Source organism: Pinus tabuliformis, chromosome Q (genome assembly GCF_031772625.1).
Source record: "Pinus tabuliformis cultivar Carrire ecotype Pingquan chromosome Q, CPIR1, whole genome shotgun sequence".
Taxonomy (NCBI): Eukaryota; Viridiplantae; Streptophyta; class Pinopsida; order Pinales; family Pinaceae; genus Pinus; species Pinus tabuliformis.
The window spans coordinates 1,231,950,879-1,231,973,484 of NC_142296.1; positions in this window are offsets into that span (position 1 = coordinate 1,231,950,879).

Consider the following 22,606-nt stretch of genomic DNA (forward strand, 5'->3'; position numbering starts at 1 on the left):
TGGAAAGGAAATTGACACCAAAGCAACTCTAGTGTTGGAATGTAAAAGACAATTTGCAAGTAAATCAAGTAAAGAAATTCCACACAACCGAAACAATCTTGAAAGTTGTAATGAAATGCTATATTCATCTTCAAATGGATAGCTAACACTCTGACAAGTGGGCCCTTGTAGAGTTCTATGTTCCTCCTGATCTTCCTTCCACACAAACAACCTGTCCTTGCATTAGTGCAGGTACAGTATCTCTATGTAAAAGTATATTTGACCTTACTTAGTGAAGACTTGTATCTTAATGAATCCGTTTTTGTGACAAGAGACCCACACATGCACCGAGGAAAAATTTCCTTCACCCAGTTTCTAAATTACTTTCGAAAGGACTAAAAGATGTGCTGAAAAAGAATTGCAATTTTCAATGAAATTCTGAAGTAAATTCTCTTTGAAAAGGAGAGATGCTTTAATTCATTAAACCTTGCAAAGGAAATAAACTTTATGAAATACAAGCAATTCAAAGGAATCAAACAGTAGTCTAAGTGTTTACATGTGTTAATTAACTTTGGTAACCCACTCAAAATGCTTATGTTCTTTGCAAGTAGAACATGTTCATGATAATTTTATGCAACTTCTTATAGATCCCCTAAAGATGTACTTTTAGTGTTGTAGACAGTTACTAAGTTATTGACTCATTCACTTGCCAAATAACTGGAAATAATATGTAGGTAACTGATTCAATGTTTGTTGCAAAATGAATGACTAGACCAATGTGCAGGAAAATGCATGCACTGGTGCAGGAAAGAGGTCCTTGGATGATCCGATCGAAAATGAATTAAGACAGAGATTAAGAGTAAAGGAAATGCGAGAAAGGAATTTCATAAACAAAGTAAATGCAACTACTCTCAAACCATGGATCCATCTCACACTTTAGCTACAACGGATATTTAAATCAGAACTTGAAAAATAACTATTAAAACTCTAACATCAAAGAGCTGCAAAAAGAAATATCCACACTGTCTTTTTGATTAATGAAAGTGAGAGAGGTAAACAAGCTCAGTTAGCTGGGCCCTAGACAATCGGTTTGTTCCCCTTCTAAGGAAAGAAAAATCTTAGCAGTTCAAATATACATCCCAGATTAATTAGACGTTCTATATACAAATCATGGCAATTCTCTTGTATTACTCGATTCGGAAAATATACATAACAGAGCAGTCTAGCCCCAGAGTTGAGGTGATAGCCATATTACATAAAAATGAAATTACATTCGATGCTTCGCTAGCTAATCCTACCTATGATCTATATCTTATATATCCTTGCGGCCCTAGGTGTTTTCACTAATTACAGACATTTCTTATTTAGGCCTTTCGGCTAAACAAACTTAGAAACCGAAAATACAAACTCGGCCAACAGTTATAATGCACATGCATTTCGCTTGGTCGTAACCTAACTTTTGAAAACACTCCCTGATTATGCGCCACCTATTATCCTTCTTCAATTCATTAGCAACTAAACTCGGAGTCAAGGATCAAGACCTGTCCTCATGGAAGATTTGGCTTCTCGAAAATCTCAGGTAGTCTTCGTGGCGGTGCAAGAATCTACCTACACTAGTCATACTCATTCATAATTAATACTAAGTTCCACAATTACTCTAGGAAATTAATGTGAGTTACAATAGGTATGCAAATAGGCATGAAATCCATATAAAATGATTAATAAAGCGATGTAATAAACCTTAATTTAAAATATGAGCAAGTGCAGGAATGGGTAACTATCTTGGACTAGTGCAGGAAAGAATGGTCTTTATTGAGGTAAAGCAAAGGTTGACATTTATGGAAATGGGGTAGAAAATAGGGAAATTTGGGATACCAACACAAGTGAACAATTAGGTAAGAATATATCCTCCCAAACTCTCATTTATTTTCTTTCAATTTTAACCTAAATTACTCTTAGAATTAATGCTTACATGTGTGTTACATGTTTATTATAGGTTGTGATTGTGAGTTGTAATTGTGAGATGTAATTGTGAGTTTCTAGGTTACTATATTTAGCTAATTATATCCACTTTCTTAGGATTGAGACTACTAGAAATCCATAATCTATAAGTTATATGTAACCTCTACATGTTTATGAAATATAGTGTCATTTTTTTTGGTGTTTGAACATTGCTCACTCTCTCATTTTTGTAAGTTCGTATCAGAGTTAGTTCAGCCCTAGCCCTCTCAAGAGACGGGTTGGGATCATGTCAATTCTGCAAGTTTAGATCCTCTTTATAGATAGGGTAGGATCATGTCAATTCTGGTTTGTGTAGTGTGACAATATATTTTTTGTTACTATGTGGTTTTTTTTCCATTACATAATCATTTATTGTGTGAAAATGTGTGTTGGGTTGTTTGAATCATGGTTGCGGATTAAGCTTCACGAGGATAGTTCAAACCATGTTATATGAGAGTTGTGTTATTATTGATATTGTGGACTATGACAAAAAATATTCCACATAGGATAATTTTATCACAGGATTCAATGGGAGGGATTTTTTGGAGTCACTATGGATGGGGTTCATTGTTAGAATCCATGAGCTCAAGTGCTCCTCTTGATACCTTGTCGATGCACTTGGATCAAATCATAAATTCTTGATTGGTTGTTTAAGGATTGGAAATTGGGTTAGAGGTTACAAACCAAAGTGATGGATCACTCAACCATGACAAGATATGCAAAGATATGTGGGCATTAATGGTGAAATATGGAAGAAAAGAAGTAAGGAGGAAGGCTCGTGAAATGGAAATTTGTTTAACAATGAAATTCTTAGCAATTGAAGTGAGCACAAGATTTTATCGCAAGATTTGTACATAAATTAGTACATACACCTCCATTTTCTGAATTCTTCATGTGAATAAGAAAATTTGAATGTTTTACAACATCTGTATCCATATTTATTGTGGGGTTTGGGTTTTAGTTCTCTTATCTTGTAGTATGTTATTATTCTTATTGAATTGTGCCTAGATTAAGTGAAGATCCATTCAATGAACATAGTAATATAATTAAGTTGGTAATTTTGGAATCCTTATGAACATAGTGTTGATTTAATTATCACCACAACATGTTATAATCTAGTAGCCCCAGTTATAGGTTATTTTTTTTTTGTCTGTGAAGAAGGGTTGGTGGTTCTTGATATAAGTTGGAAGCTTTGGTTTTAGGAACAACCATTATTACATTTATTTGCTTAACAGGTTAAGTTATATGATTGACTTCTAAACACATTTCGTATCCACATTTATTTCCTAAAAACTAATGGGTAACTGAAAGATATGTATACGACATATGAGGATATTTCTATAGAATAATTCAGTTACTTGATAACTTTTCTTGTAGAAGCCTTGGCGAGCTGAGAATTTCAATATTGTCAATTCTACAAGTACGCCAAAAAAGTATTAACATTTTAAATGGGTCAAGTCATAGCTCAGAGTTGTGTTGGAGAAAGAGAATGGTCTGTGAGATTCAAGTGGGTGTAACTGCTAATGAATACCAACGAGACAAATATCAATATTATTATTGTAATGTAAAAATTAAGAAAGAGACATAGAATTAATGCATACATGTGCATTACATGTGTATTACAGGTTGTGATTGTGGGTTTATAGGTTAATATTTTTAGCTAATCAAATCCTCTTTCTTAGGATCTAGATTGCTACAAATTTGTAATATATAAGCTATATGTAACCTCTACTTATCTATGAAATAGAGTTTTATTTCTATTTGGTGTGTGAAAAATGCTCACTCTCTCATTTTTCTAAATATTACTACATTAAAAAAGAAAAATAGTCGTCATTCAAGTTGCTTCTAAGAATCTAGTGTTGAGATATGCCACTTAACCTATATTCTTATTAAAGAAATCTTCCTTATTGTCTTATTTGATTTCATTAGCCTATATAAGACATCAATATCTTCAAATAATAACCCTTCAATTTAGGAAGAAATCCATCCAAACGTAAAATGCATTTCTAATACTACTCTATGAGAATCACATTATAGAGTAGGTATTTAGGTTATCATCATTAATGATTGAACGATGATGAATATAATGATATATCTATAATAACAAAATTCATTTTTTTTTTTTATTGTCACCTTAAAATTCATCATTACGCTTGTTATCATCAGGCCCTTTTATCTTCTGCACCATTCTTCTTTTACGGTTATTGTACTATTATTCCTTTTGTTCCATAATCACAAAGTAGAAAAGATTGTTCCATAATTTGTAAGGATGTATTTATGTACGTGTTGGTATTGTCCAAAGCCTCATTTGTCTCTGGCATTAACGCAACTCTTTCCAAAATTTGTTCAGTACACACTAAACAAAAATTTAAATGAGTTACTGAATGATAAATTTAACAAAGTTATTATTTTTATCATTTTTCTATTTCATAATTACTATTATTTTCTATTTCATAAATACTATTATTTTAGTATTTCATAAATTAGATTGTTGGACAATTTTAATAAATTTTTAAATTACAATAAAATGCAATATTATTATTTAGAGTTTTTTTTTTTTAATTTACAATATTCTATATCTCTATAAAATCTACAATATTCTTAAGTTTAATTTATATTCATAATTAAATAAATATATTTTTTAATATTTAATAAATATTATAAAAATGTTCTTCATTGGTTAGATTTTGAATAGATAGATCTCAGTATTTTAAAAACACATTTCCTATCAATGGTTTTATAATTAATAATTTCATTTTTAAAAATAATATAACTATAATTTTTTTTAATATTTTAATTAATGTCAAGAATAAAATAAGATTAATCTTCAAAAGTTTTACAACTAAATTTTAATTGACCAATTCTCAAAACATTATAGAATGAAAATGTTTAACCATATATATTTTACTATTAGATTGTTTTATATTTAATAAATTTATTTAACAAAAAAATAAAATATATAATTATTTGTTTGTTACTTATTTAGTTTTCATCATAGTTAAAAGGAAAATAAAAATGTTTACAAACTAATTTTCATGAATTTTATAGCAAGAATAAGAGTTAGTCAATTATCAAAGAAAAATAGACAATGCTACTTCATATAGAGAGTTGAAAATATTTTTTTTATTCATTTTATATTGACATTTAATCTAATTTACAAAATAACAATCTCATTTCCCCAACCTTAGTAGAAGCTGGAGAACGAGACAAGGTTGTGACCTTCTGCAGGTAAAAGCTCGCATACTAGTATGAGTCTACACCAGTCCAAGATTGTAAACAGACTTTCTTATTATTAAAAGAAGACAAAGATGACAGTAGTAAGTGGTTTTCACTCACATTGGGTTTCCACCTTAAATCTTGGTGTTTATGTGTGTTTCTTATGTGTGATGGTTTGTTTTGTTATTACTTCACATGGTTACTGTTTATATGGTTAATGAAGTATTCATGCACTAATTAAAGATCAACATATGATGAGTTAACTGAATCATAAGTCTGTTGGATATACGCTAGTTGCCTTAAATACAGTTGTGTGTACACGCAAGTTACCTTCAATAAAGTAGTGTATATAAATCTGACTGTGGAAATGAAAAAGTTATAGATTTGATAATACTGATTCACCCCCCCTCTCAGTGTTATTTCCAACACTGGGATCTTGTTGTAACTTTTGAATCAGTGCCCTCACTTCTTCGGAATTCTTCCATTCATCCCTTGCTTGATTTATCCAATATGGTTGGATAATATAAATGGTGCAAAACAATGCTTCCACATCCTCATCCTTTCTTGAGAGTGCATCTACCACAACATTTTTCTTCCCTTTTCTGTAGATGATTTGAAATTCATAACCCGTCATATTTATGACCCACGTTTTCTACTCTTATGAAGATAATATTTTCTCTAAAAAGTATTTAAGACTATCATGATCCATTTTTTCCTTGAAGTGTCTTCCCACTAGGTAGGGTTGTCATTTCTTAAGTGCATGTAGTATTGCCAACATTTCCTTCTCATAAATAGCTTTGTGTAAATACTTTCCTTTGATTTGATGACTTTCAAAAGCAATGGGTCTTTCTTCTTGCATTAAGACAACACCAATTCCATTTCCTAAGGCATCACATTCCACAATAATGGTTTTTGTGAAGTCCATCATAGTTAAGACCAGTGCTTGGCACATTGCTTCTTTAAGATGTTCAAAGGCCTTCGTTTCTTTTGGAGTCCATGAAAATGCATCTTTCTTCAATAATGTTGTTAGAGGTGTTTCTACTCACCCATAATTCTTAACAAACTGGTGATAATACCATGTAAACCTGAGAAATCCTCGCACATGCTTTATGGATGTGGGGATTTTCCATTCTTTAATGGCTTTAATTTTGCTAGGGAATACCATCACACCTTCATGAGATACAATATGAACCAAATAGTCCACCTCTTGTACTCAAAAGAAACATTTGGAGCTTTTTATATATAATTATTTCTCCTCCAATAGTTTGAGCACCCTGTCAACATGTTGAACATGATCCTTCCAAGACTTCTTGTAGATTAGTATATCATCAAACAATACTAACACAAATTTTCTAAGGAAGGGTTTGAAAATGGAATTGAAAAAACCTTGAAATCTAGAAGGTGCATTGGTAAGGCCAAAAGGCATGACCAAAAATTCATAATGACCCTCATGAGTTCTAAATGTTGTTTTTGGAATACCTTCTATCTTCATTCTGATTTAATGCTATCCTAAATGAAGATCCAACTTGGGGAAGTAAATTGATCCATGCACTTCATCCAACAATTCATCAATGACATGAATGGGAAATTTATCTTTAATAGTGAGCTTGTTGAGCTCCCTATAATTCGGACACATGAACCATGACCCATCCTTCTTGTGCACCATTACCTTCAGAGCAGAGAAAGAACTTTGTCTAGGTTGAATTATACCAGCCTCTAGCATTTTTGCAACCATACATTCAATTTCACTCTTTTGGGCATAAGGATATTTGTAAGGCCTGATGTTTGGAGGAACACTTCCTGGAATCAAATGAATAGCATGATCATGATCATGAATAAGTGGGAGGCCTTTGGGAGTCTCAAATACCTTGGAACGATTATCCAATATGTTTTGTATATATGAGGAAATACATGATTTCAATGCGGGAACCTCTAGCGAACATAATTGTGAAATTACGCCTCGTTTTTCTTTATTTAGAAGCTTTTTCATTCCGTTAGAGCTGATTATCTTTCCCAGTTTCCCTATGTTACCCCTTAATTCAACTTCCTATCCTTCTGAAGAAAATTTCATGAAAATTTCTTGAAAATTAAAATCTATTGTACCCAAGGATTGTAGCCATTGGACTCCTAGTACAACATCAGCACCACCCATTGGAATGGAAAGCATTAGGCTATTCAATCCATATTCTCCCATGGATAGTTTGATATTATGGCACTTTCTAGAGAAATTTATGGTTCCTCCACTTGCAACCATCAGTTGACACTCTGGTGCTAGATATAGGAAGCAATTCAATTCCTTGCCTATATTACAATCAATAAAATTATGGGTACTTCCCAAATCATTCAACACTATTACCTTTTTCTTCTTGATATGTACTTTTATCTTGATAGTTTGAGGAGTGGTAATTTCGGCCAATGCATTACAAGATATGGTTGGATTCTTTTCTTCTTTCTCTCAGGTTTGTTCGTCGTGTATATCCTCTTCTTTTGATGTTTCTTGTTCCTTTTCTTCCTCCTCTTCACAATCTATCTAAAATAATTTCTTCTCATCACATTTATGACCTTTAGTGTATTTTCTATCACAACTGTAACAAACCCCTTTTGCTCTTTTTTATTCCAATTGTTGTGGTGTTAGATTTGTAGGTTGTGAAAGGCTAGGGGAAACAACACTTCCATATTTATAGTTGTGAGTGGTAGGCTTCCTTGTTTCCATAAATTTTCTTTCTATTTTTATTGCCAAGCTCAATGCCTTCTCCAATTAATTAGGTTCCCAAAGGCGAACCTCATGTTGGATATTATTATTTGAAGTCCCTATGAACACATCAATCCTATGCTCCTCTAGAATATCTTTTACCCTTATATTCAATTTTTGGAAGTCCTCAATGTACTCCATCATTGAACCCTTTTGGTTGAGATTTATCAATTGGCTAAAACAAGTGTTGCTTTTTGTATCCTCATAATGTGCTATCATTTATTCCGTAAAAATTTCCCAAGTGACAATTTGTTTACGAGAGAAAATCCATCGATACCATACAAACTGATTTGGTTCCAAATATAAAGTTTTAATGCGTACCTTTTGTGTGTTTTTCACATTATGGAGATCGAAATATTGATCCATCTGTAGTATCCATTTTACGAGATCCTTGCCATCAAAATTCCTCATATCAATCTTTGGAACATGGTGGGTCTTCAATCCACTGTTAGAATCTATAAAATCATGATTAACATTTATTTTATTCTCCTCATGAGTTTCCTTTACTACCCTTTCGCCATTAGTAAGCATTTCTTGTAGCAAATTTGTCAAATCTGTCTTCAAATCTTCCATGTTGCCTTTAATTTTTTGTTTTATACCATCCATCTTAGCTTCCATGCATGTCTTCAAATATTCCATGTTGACTTTAAGTTTTTCTTCTATACCATCCATCATAGCTTCCATGTCATTCTTTAAACCATCCATCTTAGCTTCCACGCCTTTCTTTAAACTATCCATTTTAGCTTCTATTCATTTTGGTGAGAGTGAATTTTGTTGCACTTGGTTACGTAATATTGATATATCATGTTGCATTTCTTCATCTTCTTCATGAGTCATGCTAGATCATTCAGGTTTCTTACTAGGTGTTTCCATTTTATTTCTTCTGGGCATCAACTAATTATAATAATGCTTCACTATGCCCTTTGAATTCCTTTAAACTAATTTTTCAAACCAAACTTATACAAAATTTGAAGAAAACTACATAAAAAATTTACTTTGTAGGACCTCGATATTGAATCTATTGTATCTCTGTAATTTCGGATCTCCAAGGTCTGAAATTACGTCCTGTGGTATCCCTCTAAGTCCTCTTTCCAACACCACAAGTATGACCAAGATTGGATTCTCCAAGGAAGTGATATTCCAAATCTCCCACGATGACCTAAGTATAGATTGGTTCAGTAGATCAAACTTGTGTAAAGTTCCATGTGTCACTGTTTCGAGCTTAGGACCTAAACATGACACATAGAAAACTACAAGCCATCATCTTTTTGTAACTTTTTACCAAATTTTAATCTGATGCCCAAAGTGAAAGTTATGACGATTTTTGCTAGGTCACCTGTTTGAGATATAATTCAGGAGCCTCCAAAAACCCTAACTTCCTTGATCCTATCTCCGAAAATATAACGAGAAAAGATCTTAAATGTGGACCTATCATTCATAGTGATTTTGAATCAAATGGTTTTCAATTTCCACTTCTGAAATGTCGTAGAAACAAATTTATAGCAAAAATTCCATGATGGCCTATTTAGAGCATCAAAACCCTAGAATCCGAAGCTCTAATACCAAATGTTATGTAACCAGCTCACAAAATAGAAGAAAAGATAGATCAATGAACTTCAAAATCAACCTCTTCAAGGGGGAAACCTCCTTTAATTACACAAATGAATAATTCTTGGATGATACAAATGACAAAATCTCCTTTATATATATAGGAATCTAAGGGGTCACAATATAATCAAAGCCGACATAACAATAATAATATAAGGGCAGAACAATAACAATAGTGGGCTTCTATGGGGCACAATAATAACAATATGGGGACAATAGGGGCACAACAATAACAATAAGGTCTACAATGACAATATTAATGGGGGAATCACTAATATTACAGGGACCTAACATGTAATGCATTGGCAGGAATTACCACTACTAAAACTCTTAAGATAAAAGGATATATCAAGAAGAAAAATGTAATAGTGTTGATTGATTCAGGTAGTAAACATAATTTTATTCATTGTAATATAGCCAAGGAATTGAATTTCTTCCTATATCTAGCACCAAAGTCTCAAGTGATGGTTGCAAATGGGAGAACTATAAATTACTCTGGAAAGTGCCATAATATCAAGCTAACCATGGGGGAAAATGTCTTGAATAGTCCAATTCTTTCCATTCTAGTGGGTGGTGTTGATGTTGTACTAGGAGTTCAATTGTTACAATCTTTGGGGACGGTAGCTTTCAATTTTCAACAACTTCTTTCAATTTTTTTTGGGAAGGAAAGGAAGTTGAATTAAGAGGTATTGCAGGGAAATGAGGAAAGATAATCATATATAATGAAATGACAAATATTCTTAAGAAAGGACAATGGGACATAATTGAAAAGTTATGCTCACTAGGGGTTCAAGCATCAAAATCATCTATTTCTCCATATCGCCAAAAAGCCTTGGACAATCATCCTAAGGTGTTTGAGACTCCCAAAGGCTTCCCACCTATTCATCACCATGATCATGTGATTTACTTGATTCCGTGAAGTGTTCCTCCAAACATCAAACGTTATATATATATATATATATATATATATATATATATATATATATATATATATATATATATATATATATATATATATATATATATATATATTATATATATAAAAGCCTTGGACAATCATCCTAAGGTGTTTGAGACTCCCAAAGGCTTCCCACCTATTCATCATCATGATCATGTGATTTACTTGATTCCGTGAAGTGTTCTCCAAACATCAAACATTATATATATATATATATATATATATATATATATATATATATATATATATATATAGATATATATATATATATATATCTATATCTATATATATATATATATATACATATATATATATATACATATATATATACATATATACATATATACATATATACATATATATATTATATATAATATATATATATATATATATATATATATATATATATATATTATATATATATATATATATATATATATATATATTCCCAATAGAGTGAAATTGAACGTATGGTTGCAGTAATGCTAGAGGCTTGTATAATTCAACCTAGTAAAATTTATTTCTATACTCTAGTAGTATTGGTGCACAAGAAGGATGGATGATGGTGTATGTGTCGAGATTATAGGGAGCTCAACATGCTCACTATTAAAGAAAAATTTCTCATTCCTGTCATTGATGAATTGTTGGATGAATTAGATGGAGCAATCTACTTCACCAAACCAGATCTTCATTTAGGATATCATCAAATTAGAATGAAGATTGAAGACATTTTGAAAACAACATTTAGAACTCATGAGGGTCATTACGAATTTTGGGTCATGCCTTTTTGCCTTACTAATGCACCTTCCACATTTCAAGGTTTGATGAATTCCATTTGCAAACCCTTCCTTAGAAAATTTGTGTTAGTATTTTTTGATGATATACTAATCTACAATGAGTCTTGTAAGAATCATGTTCAACATGTTGATAGGGTGCCCGAACTATTGGCAAAGAAATAATTATATGCAAAAAACTCCAAATGTTTCTTTGGAGTACAGGAGGTGGAATATTTGGTTCATATTGTATCTCATGAGGGTGTTAAGATAGACCCTAACAAAATTACAACCATTAAGGAATGGAAAATCCCCACAACCATAATGCATCTTTGAGGGTTTCTTGAGTTTACAGGGTATTATCATCCGTTTTTTAATAATTATGTGAGAATAGTGGCAGCTCTAACATAATTACTGAAGAAAGATGCATTTTCTTGGACTCCAAAAGCAATGACAACCTTTGAACATCTTAAAGAGGAAATTTGCCAAGAACCAGTCTTAGCTATCCCAGACTTCACAATTTTTTTTATTGTGGAATGTGATGTTTCAGGAAATGGAATTGGTCTTTTTTTAATGCAATAAGGAAAACCCATTTCTTTTGAAAGTCATCCAATGAAAGGAAAGTATTTATACAACTATTTATGTAAGGAAATTTTGGCAATACTACATGCACTAAAGATGTTGGGTTAAGTCTTTGAAATCATCTACAAAAAATGGAAGCAAAACATTGTTGCATATGCACTCTCAAGAAAGGATGAGTAGGTGGAGAATTGCTTTGTGTAATTTCTATTATCCAACCTGAGTGGATAACCAAAGCAAGGGATGAATGGAAGAATGATGAAGAGTTGTGGTCACTCATTCAAAAGTTGTAGCAAGATCCAAGTACATCTCATAAATTTAGCTGGAAAAATGATTCATTATGGTATAAATATGGCTTATATCTTTGTAAGAATTCCCAACTCAAACAAAAAATTCTTTTAGAATTGCACACCTCTCCCTTAGGAGGGAACTCGAGATTTAAAAAAAATTACAATAGGGTCAAGAAGGATTTTTTTGGGATAACCTTAAATTTGATAATTAGGAATTTGTGGTAGAATGTTTGGTTTGCAAAAAAAATAAAGTTGAGACAGTTAAGACCCCCAAGTCTGCTACAACCTTTAGCCATTCCAAGTCAGCGTTGGGAGGGGATATCAATGGATTTTATCACAAATTCACTGAAGTCTGAAGGAAAGAGTGTCATCAAGGTGGTAGTTGATATACTTACCAAGTATGCACACTTTTGTGCCTTATCTCATCCTTTTAAAAACAAACACAGTTCTACTGCATTTATGGAAACAATTCAAAAGCTTAATAGAATCTAAAGATTATAATAAGTCATAGAGATCCCATTTTCATTGGAAATTTTAAGATATAATTATTTTCTTGTCTTGGTACTCTATTAGCTCATAAATCATCTTATCATCCTTAATCTGATGGGAAAACTGAGACAGTGAGAAAATGTTTGGAAGGATATCTTCATTGCTTTGTATCTGACAAACAAACACAATGGGTCAAGTGGTTACCTCTAGTTGAATGGTCATATAACACTTCCTTCCATATTGTAGAAAAATTCCCCCATTTATGGTACTTTATGGATATCATCCATCATCCATCACATCATCTTTAAGAGAAAAATCTAAGGTTCAAGCAGTGGAATATCACATCGAGCATCAACAACAAGTTCTCCAACTCTTAAAGGATAACCTCACTCTAGCGCAGAATCAAATGAAACACAAAGCAGATCAACATCAGAGTGAAAGAATTTTTGATGTAGGTGTCTAGTTTCTTTATGACTATAACCATACAAACAAATGTATCTCAAGCAAGCTGAGAATAATAATAAATTATCACCCAAGTACTACGGTCCTTACAAGGTGTTGTAAAATATTAGTAATATGGCATACAAATTGGAGCTACCGGCATCTTCCCGAGTACACCCAGTTTTCCATGTTTCATGCTTAAACAAGGTTATAAGTGACAAGCTTCCAATTCAAACAATGTTTCCAAAACTTGACGAAGAAGGAAAAATGATATTTGAGCCTAAAGTAGTCATAGAAATAAGAACCTGATAGCTACAAATTCAATCAATTTCAGAGTATCTCATTAAGTAGAATAACTTACCCACCTAAGGTTCCACATGGGAGGATGATAATTTTATACAGAAGCATCCAAAACTACTCAAGCATTTAGGACAACACCTTTTTGAAGGAGAGGGGCATGTTTGGTCCCTATAATACTAGTGTATCCCCCTTATTGTTATTGTTGTGCCCATGTAGCCCCCATATTATTATCGGTATGCCCCATAGAAGCCCACTATTGTTATTGTTGTTCCCTTACATTATTATTGTTATGTAGGCTCTGATTATTGTGACCCCTTAGACCCCTATATATACAAAGGAGTTATTTTAATTTGTATCATCCAAGAATTTTTCATTTATGTAATATAAAGCAGGTTTCCCCCTCGAAGAGGATAATTTTCAAGTCATTGATCTATCTACTTCTGAACTGGTTGTATAACAACATTTTTGAGGTAATGAGACCCCAGGGTTTTCATATTCTCCTAGGATGAGCTCACTTCCCCATGTTGGAGTCAAATTTTGTCACATCAAATCATATGCTCAACAAAATCAAAAAATTGATGTATCTTATATGGCGGAAGATTAGAAATTGTTAATGCAAGGTTGGTTAAAACAATTTAGAAACAAATGGGTTCAAATCATAGGCTAGGCCAGGCAAAGTGTTGATTTCATAAAGGATCGTGATGTTATTAGAATAGTGCTCAACATTATGCAAGCATTTTCTAAATGGGGTTGACATATATTTTGTGGGTGGCGATATGCTTGATGTCATATTGAAAGTCTTATATGTTGTAGTATGTCATCATGGCATCTATGATAATGATTTTATATCCTTAGTTGTGGAATACATGGACTGTGGCTCTCTTGAAAATGTCATTGAGCAAGAAAATAAAATATCTTTGAACCCTATCTTTTTGTTGTTTGTAAACAAGTTGTTGAAGGTTTTGTGTATTTGCACCATGAAAGACATATAATTCATAGGGATATTAAACCAACAAATTTATTGGTAAATCATCAAGGTGAAGCAAAGATAACAAAAATTGGTGTTTGTGCAGTTTTTGTGAACTCTATGGAACAATGTGACACCTTTTTTGGCGCCTATAAATATATGGCACCAAAGTGTATCAGTGGAAATGTATATGGGTATAGCAATGATATCTGGAGATTGGAACCTGTTATATTAGAGTGTGCAATAGGCCACCACCTTCTACTCCACCAGATCAATTTTCTCTAGAATTTTGTAGATTGATACTCTTACAGTATGATAGAAGAGCACCCAACAAAATGAAGACACTCAGTACCAAAAGGGGTACTAGTTGAGTGAAATTTAAGAATTGTTTTAGAATCCAAAACTGATGTTGGCAAGAATGTTTTGGGTTATACATATATACACCTAAGAATACAGGTTTGAAGTAAGTAAAGTTGAATACATGTAATGACCAGGGCCAACACCTGTCTAAACTAAACTTGGGTCATTTAATTTTTATTTGCTTCAAAGGAAGAGGGTTATCCTATTAATAAGGTAAAGGAAGGACTGGTGGATTAAATTCCCAATCAAGGATTCTTTGCTTGGGTTGATAAAGACGATGCATATGACAAAATGATGGGGCTGAGTTTTTTGTAATTATATAGCAGAGTAGTTTGATTCGCATACCAGATGACCATCTTTCATTTGGATATCTTATTTAGTGTGCCCACCTCCATTTGTATTGTTGAGTCTTGATATGCCATTAACCTTGGAGAAACAAAATTTCATAGTTTTGGTTCAGTACAGGGCCATTGGCATCATTTGAAAGGTGGAATTTAATGATAAAGTAGTCCAGGTATGAGTTAAGGGTATTACTTGGGCCAACTTGAGGTAGATGCACTTAAATAAATTTTGACCACTACACCAGGAATATAGAACGAGTGAAGGATCCTCACATACTTGGTTGTGGTTTGCGATAATTCTGAACAATATATTTACTCTAGGGCTTGGCCCTTCTAACATCCATTTTCATAAATGCACTGGGATTGTGAATAAGAAGTTTAATGAGCAAATCAAGTTGTTTGGTCTCAGAAAACACTCACTTGTTGAGGGATGATCATAATTCTTTGTAATATGATTGTGGACCCATTTATAAGACTTATATATTAGATCAATCCTTAAGCATAATTTACAATTTGGAGAAAGGAAGTAATCATGGCATGCAACCCATAAAATTCTTTGATTATTGCACACAAAAATTAATGAAACATTATCTTAAGTCCATTGTAGCTAGCATGGCCATGCATCATGATCATAGTCCTACAAACATAGCAAAAAGTATTACTGACCTAAATTTTATTCAACATGCATAACTATCTAACTAGCCTCATTGGATGCAATTCCCATGTTGCATAATGCATGTCATAGATAACCTGAACCATAGACTATACAATTTGAAGCATTACACCATAAATAGTTATGCATGCATCACTATCTCATGCATAAATATTTCCTGATTGGAAATGATATTTCACATAAAATTAGAGGCGTACTGTGTTCCTTCACTAAATTTAATGGTGACCCAATTTAGTTTCAACAAATATCTCACACATCCATATATTATCATATCGTAAAAAAGGTGAGTACATGCAATTCTACTTATGCATGCAGGTTCTACCATGAGCAACAACTGTCCGCTACATCCTTGACCAAAGTATTAACAACTACCTGCTATGCTTCCATTATTAACTGTACACTTGGATGTAATAAGAGTCACATGTATAAGAATTCAATTGGTGAGTGCCAGTATTGCAGCAAGAATTCTGCAACTCTAGGGCTATGAACTTTACTTTTATGAACTCGGTAGTTGGTAACAAACTTGGAAGCGTCGGTGCTATATGCACAAGCACCGGTTCTCACTGCAGGTCATCACTTGGTCAGTTGGCATGAGATCAGTAGGAGCTTAAGCCAACTTCTATAGATTTAAGAAGAAGCTCTATATGTGATGAAAGGAAAGAAAGATTACTCTACAGATGCTATTCTAACTGCAGAAAGAAGAAAGACTAGAATGTAAAGAAAAACCTAGTAAACCCTAATTAACAAGCTAATTCTACTTTTGCCAAAAATAATATGAAAACCATGAAAGAAATGCCATTACCTACTCAAGGAAGTAAACAACATCTAACCATGCTATTTTTGGAAGTAAATAAGCAAAAAACATATTTTTGGATTTTTATGTGTTTTTATGTGAATTTAACGTGCATCTAATTTATTGTGTGTGAGTGTGGCAACGAACAGGTGGCATTAGAGGGCGGTTTTGGAGCTTGGGAGGATGTAGGATGGTGTGGATGGGTCCTAGGAGGTATTAGGTGGCCTTCTGGAGGCTTTTCCCACACTCAGCCTTCAAAAGAAAGCCTACAGGAAAAACTACAGGAGGACACAGGAAAACTATAGGAGGAAAACAGGGAAACTACAGGAGGCCTACATGAGGAAGCCGAGAGAAATTTTCATTGTTTTGAGGGTGTGAGAGTGGGTGGAAAAGGTGGGTGAAGGTTTGAATGAGGTGTTAGGGCACCTAAGGTCTACCATGAATCACCAAGAGAGAGAAAGATGATTGGGTTTGCTCAAGGAGAGAGCAAGAAATTCTATGAAAAATGAAGGAAACTAAGGAAGAATTTAGGTGAGGTTTGGGAGACATATAGGGCATGGATCAGATGGAGGGTGTGGTTGCTGGTAAGCTAGCCTACTGCTAGAATAGATCTGCTGCATATGAACTCACAGTCAACCAATGAAATGAGTGCATCCTAGGAAAAACATATTTTTGCATTAAAATGGCCTAAACTATGATGGATAGAAGGAAATGTTGAGAAATGCTGTAAAAAAGAAGAGCATGCAAAAGGACTATTGAAAATCAAGAAGTGAACATGATAAAAAGATCTAAAGCAAAGCAAAATTTGGCTATCAACCTACTAGAGAGCTGCAAACACTAGAAGTCCTAGGAATGAGGAAAATCTGTGTTTTTGGGGCAATACGAGAGTCTTTGCCTCAAATCATGGTCCCGGAGGGAGGAAGAGAGGCCAAGGCACTGTTGCTAGCCTTTTTAATCTTCTCTAATCACTTCTTAACCTACTACAGAAAGCATAAGTGGAAGCAAGCTACTAAATCATCAAAAACAACCTATTCTTAACCATAAAGGAAATACATCTAACATCAAACTAATCTACAAACTAAAGGAAAGAATACAAATACAAGTACAGAGGAGTTTGGCTGCTTGGATTGGGCCCAAACCGAAGAGTTTCAACCCTCTAAGGTAACTCAGTGCTAGCTCAAAAAGGATTCCATCTTCATTATCAAAAAATAGCAAGATTACATATGACTGTCACAAAATAGTAAGCTCGAAATTTGAGCAGAGTTTACACAAGAAAAAAAAATGTCGACCCTAGTGAGGACCTAGGCCTCTCTACTTATACATCTAAAGCTACCAACATCTTCCTTAAAATCAGGGAGGCTTGGCTCCCAAAACTCGAGATAACTATCAATCATCTTCCACTTGCTTGGTTGCCTTCTAGTGCATGATTTGGCTGCTTATACTCCGAGCTGAATGAAAGGGAATTCGAAGTGAGGAGTAATAGATGAGGGAGATTCCCTCCGATAAGTCCTCTCCTCTGTCTACTTCGAGTTATTGTTGTAGTTTGACCACTAGATCCTTGACTTTGACCTTGAAATCCATAAAAAATCTACATTAAATACACGTTAGACCACATGGGATAATAACTAACTCAACTCACCTTATAAGCACAACTATAATCAGAAAATAATATAATAAGCTAAGAGAATGGTTGATTTGACTAGGTTAGCAGGTAAAATGAGCCCATATAATTACCCGTTTATGAGGCTCATCATCATTCACACTCAGGAGTCAGGAATTCATGATTAGACTGCCACTTCTTGTGTTGGCTTCCTCAGTGCTCTAATTTTTGTGCTTCAGTACTTTGCCTAGTCAGAATTTCAAATATGTCATTCCATTTGACATAATATTTTTTCATGAATGTGCCTTCCTACTTGTCCTGGTTGATTGCAATATGACTTTAGGATAGGAATGTACCAACATGCTTCTCTTGTGAAATAATATTTAAAATAATTTCAGTCATTCAAAAAATAAAAACACAACAGAAGTTTACTTTCAAATCCTACCCATAAGTAATGTACAAAATGGTTAGACAATGTCAAAAAGCTAATAATAGGAACACATTCTAAACTGGATTTTTTTTTAATGAAGATCTTCTGAAATAGTAGGGATAGTTAACATCAAATTGATTTTCTACAAGGTTATAAGTCCTTGGTAATATATATAGCATATAACCCTAAAAGTCCCAGTCTATGTTCAACCATCCTATTCTCGATTACATGTACCACAAGATAGAGTTATGTAAACCATGGCTAGTTATTTGACTATAATTTAAATATATTTTATTCTGTTATGGAGTTTTCGATCACAAGATATCTTCTCAAATTTTATTCAAGAGAGAATGGTCAACAAGAAACTTTTCAAGATTCCCAAAATAAAACTTGTAACATAAACAAACCATTCAATTTAATGATTTCAGGAAATAGTGTGTTTATAATTGAAGTTTTGAAGCATTTGATTTCCTCTTTATAGTCATGGAAAAGGAATCAATGAAAATACTTTAGTGAATCAATGTAAATACTATTTTTATACAATATAAACAATTTTACTGGCCACACATACTATTCATCCAAAGATAGTAACTTTTGTGGATTAGAGGAAGCAAACTTTCTCAGATAGAGTTCTCATCAATAGGAAAATTGTTGTGGGTATAACAAGAACAAGCATAGATAAATAAAGGGACGAACTTATAGTCCAAGAAGTAAATATTGTTTTTTAATGAGTCTAGATATTAATGAATACTACAAAAAGTAAATATTGTATTTCACTACTACATACATCGTGATATCAATATCCTACAAACTTGATCCCATTACACAAATAAGATAAGTTTAAGGGTAAATTTAGAGAAAAAAAGAACACTGACATGTTGTCCTCAATTTTCGTTTTTCACTTATTCTTCTTTAGAAAAAATAAAATGCACAAACAATCTAGTTTTCCCTTTAGACTAAAAGGAATTGATTGAACCTTTAAACCCTCAAAACCCTTAGTGTTATATGATCCACAATCTTTTAGATAAAATAAATAGAACAAAGTTCTCGCATGCAAACAAATAATGGAAACCGGAATCACCAACAATACCAATAGGCATATCCACAACAATTCTTAAGAGCCCACAAGCTAGTCCTGATGAAATACATAAATAGCAATCAAATAGATAATAGGAATTTTCCTTGGGGTTAATTCATGTGTTGATAATCACAACAATAATCAAACCATAAATATTCAGCACTCCAGCTATGACAATTGGAACTATTGATTTCATCACGAGCTCTGGCCTCATCACACCCATGGAGGCCATGTCCACGCCAATCTTGGTGGTCCCATGCCTGCAAAATTCACACATGTTAGAATTAAACACATAAAGAAATAATTGTTGAGAATTGTGTAAAGGGAAACAAATGATTGAATATTACAAAAGGGTATGGGATCTGCAGTAGAATCTAAGAGATTATGTGTAGAGAAAGAGCACCTAACTCTCTCCCAACCTGGAAGTAGAGTAGCAGAAAATCAAAAGTTACATTTTAATGGGTCGATTTTAATGTGATCGGAAATTATATTTTAATAGGTAGTAAAGCCTTATGAAGCAATTTATATGATAGCTTATGTTGCCACAAGGATTAGAGAGATATAATTTTGGTTTAAGGGCATTAATAAAAAGTATAGAAGACATCCTTAATACAGACATGTATGTTCATCTAAGGAGGGAAAGGAGACATGAGGCTTACAAATAAGGAAAATATCCACTAAACCTTAAGAAGTTGATAAATATCCTCAAATCTATGAATAATGTTATCAATAAACTCAAGTAGTTGTAGGTAGCCCATTATTTTCAGGAAACTTCGCTTAGAGCTTAAAAATACCATATTAGAAGCTAACCATATTTTAGAAGGAATCCACGTGTATTTAAGAGGGAAATGGGACAAAATTTGATTGAGGGAAATAAGGGGTACAATAAGATCGATGTAACACCTACTTAAATCACAAGTATGTATCCAAACCATCAAGATGACACACTTCTGTGAGTAAAATTATGAAACACCATGGGACAACTCAGCTTACAACTTATAGCCAAAGAATAAAGAGTTAAAATAGAGTGTTTGAGTGATCATAATAAAAATAATACACATTGTAGATATCATATACACATGGATCATACATATCAAGATAAATGTGATAGCCAAAGGAACCTCTTCCTACTCCTAGTGTCCTAGATGGCCAAGGCAAGGTGTCACCAAATCAATGATACATCCATGAATTACATATAGATCCATATATCTCAGTTGGAAAATTATCAATGTGACAAGAATCGCAGGGGTTGAGATGAAAATCAAAATTTAAAAATATCCTCTAAAAACCAATAAATAAAGTGGGGTAACAAATACTATGACATCCAACCTACGATCTATGATGGGAAATCCTCAAAAGTATATCTCAAAAAATATGTCTCATTGAGGGGGTCAAGAAGAGGTATGAGGCATCATCAATTTGATGGTTCAAGAAGTTTGAATCTTGGTTTATCAATTTTGGCCCTAACTAGGCTAGGCAACATGGAAGGAGGTGAGCCCCTTCAAAGAGTTTAAAAGGGGAAGACCACATAAGGACCTCCATCATAAAAATATTTAAATATGTATTTAAACAATGTAGGAAATGACCTATCCAAATATTGATAAAGACAATAGAACATCCCTTGAATCTAATAATAAATGGGGAATTTACAGATGAGGTGATCCTATAACTCTCTCTCGTGTATATGGAAAAGTTAACATATGTCATTGAGAGGAGAAATATCATGATGATTAGTTTCAACTCAACGTCAATGTAAACCCACATCGAACCCACCAAGGGGGATATGAAGGACAACATCCAGTTCTCTTGTGTGTATGTGGGTTAAATAATAAGTCATCCTCTCATTTGCATGAAATTCTCCTAGTACAAATCCATTGTAGAGTCGAAGCCATGAAAAGATGAAGTCTAAGTACACTAAATGAATTGTTTATAAATAACCTCTCTAACAACCTAGCAAAAACATACAATGATGTCATTTACATTAGAGGTGTATATCACTTGAATTGTGTTACAGCCTTAATTTCCCCCCCAAAAACATTTGTCATGATCCCTTGTGATGATGTGTTAACTCTAGTAGAGAAAAACCTGATAAGATAGAAGGAATTTAAACATGATGTAGCTTTAATAGTACCCCAGTTTCACTCGCTAGCTCACCGCTCATGGCTAATGTGAGTCTATTTCAATCGTTGATGTGGATGATATCATTCTATTTTCTCTTATGTATATTATTCAACATTGACACAATTGAGTTTATTTAGAAAACAAAATATTTGTATAGAGGGTTCGTTCCTTGTGCATCAGGGCTATAGAGGCCTTGTGTTTATGAGTGATCTATTCATTTCCAACTTGTTGCGTGGGAGAGCACTACAAGATCCATCTCAAGATGAAGTGTAGATATTGCGAGAAATTCAGATAAAGGATTTGCAAATTATCCAGTTGTGCTACATTTGGTATACATCATAATAAGGGAATTACCCACAAAGAATACCCTCAATACAAATAACTAGTTCTCTGAAAATCAAATGGTACTAATATGCTCAATCATAGGTGAAGGATTATCCTAGGAGGTTAGTGTGTTGGTTTGAGGTGTTGTTTTTGGCCTTGGATGCTCAGTGGTTAAGGGCTTCAGGGGTTAAGGGTTAAGGGCCAAGGGCTTGGGGGTCAGGGGATTTATGGGTTAACAACTTAAGAGTTAGGGGATTTAAGTGTTAAGAGTTAAGGGGTTAGGGGTTAAGAGTCATGGGTTAAGATGATAAGGGCTTAAGGCTTAGCGAGGTCATGAATTCTAGCTTATGGGTTAGTGGTTTAAGGTCTTAATTTATCAAGGGGTTAATGGGTTATGATATATGAGTGTAGGGGTTAAGAGAGTATGGCTTGGGGGTTAAGGGGATAGGTAATTTAGTGGTTATGGGTTATTATAACGGGGCCACTAATCCCCTTATCATCATTACTGGGGGTTCCCTATCAATTTATCTCAC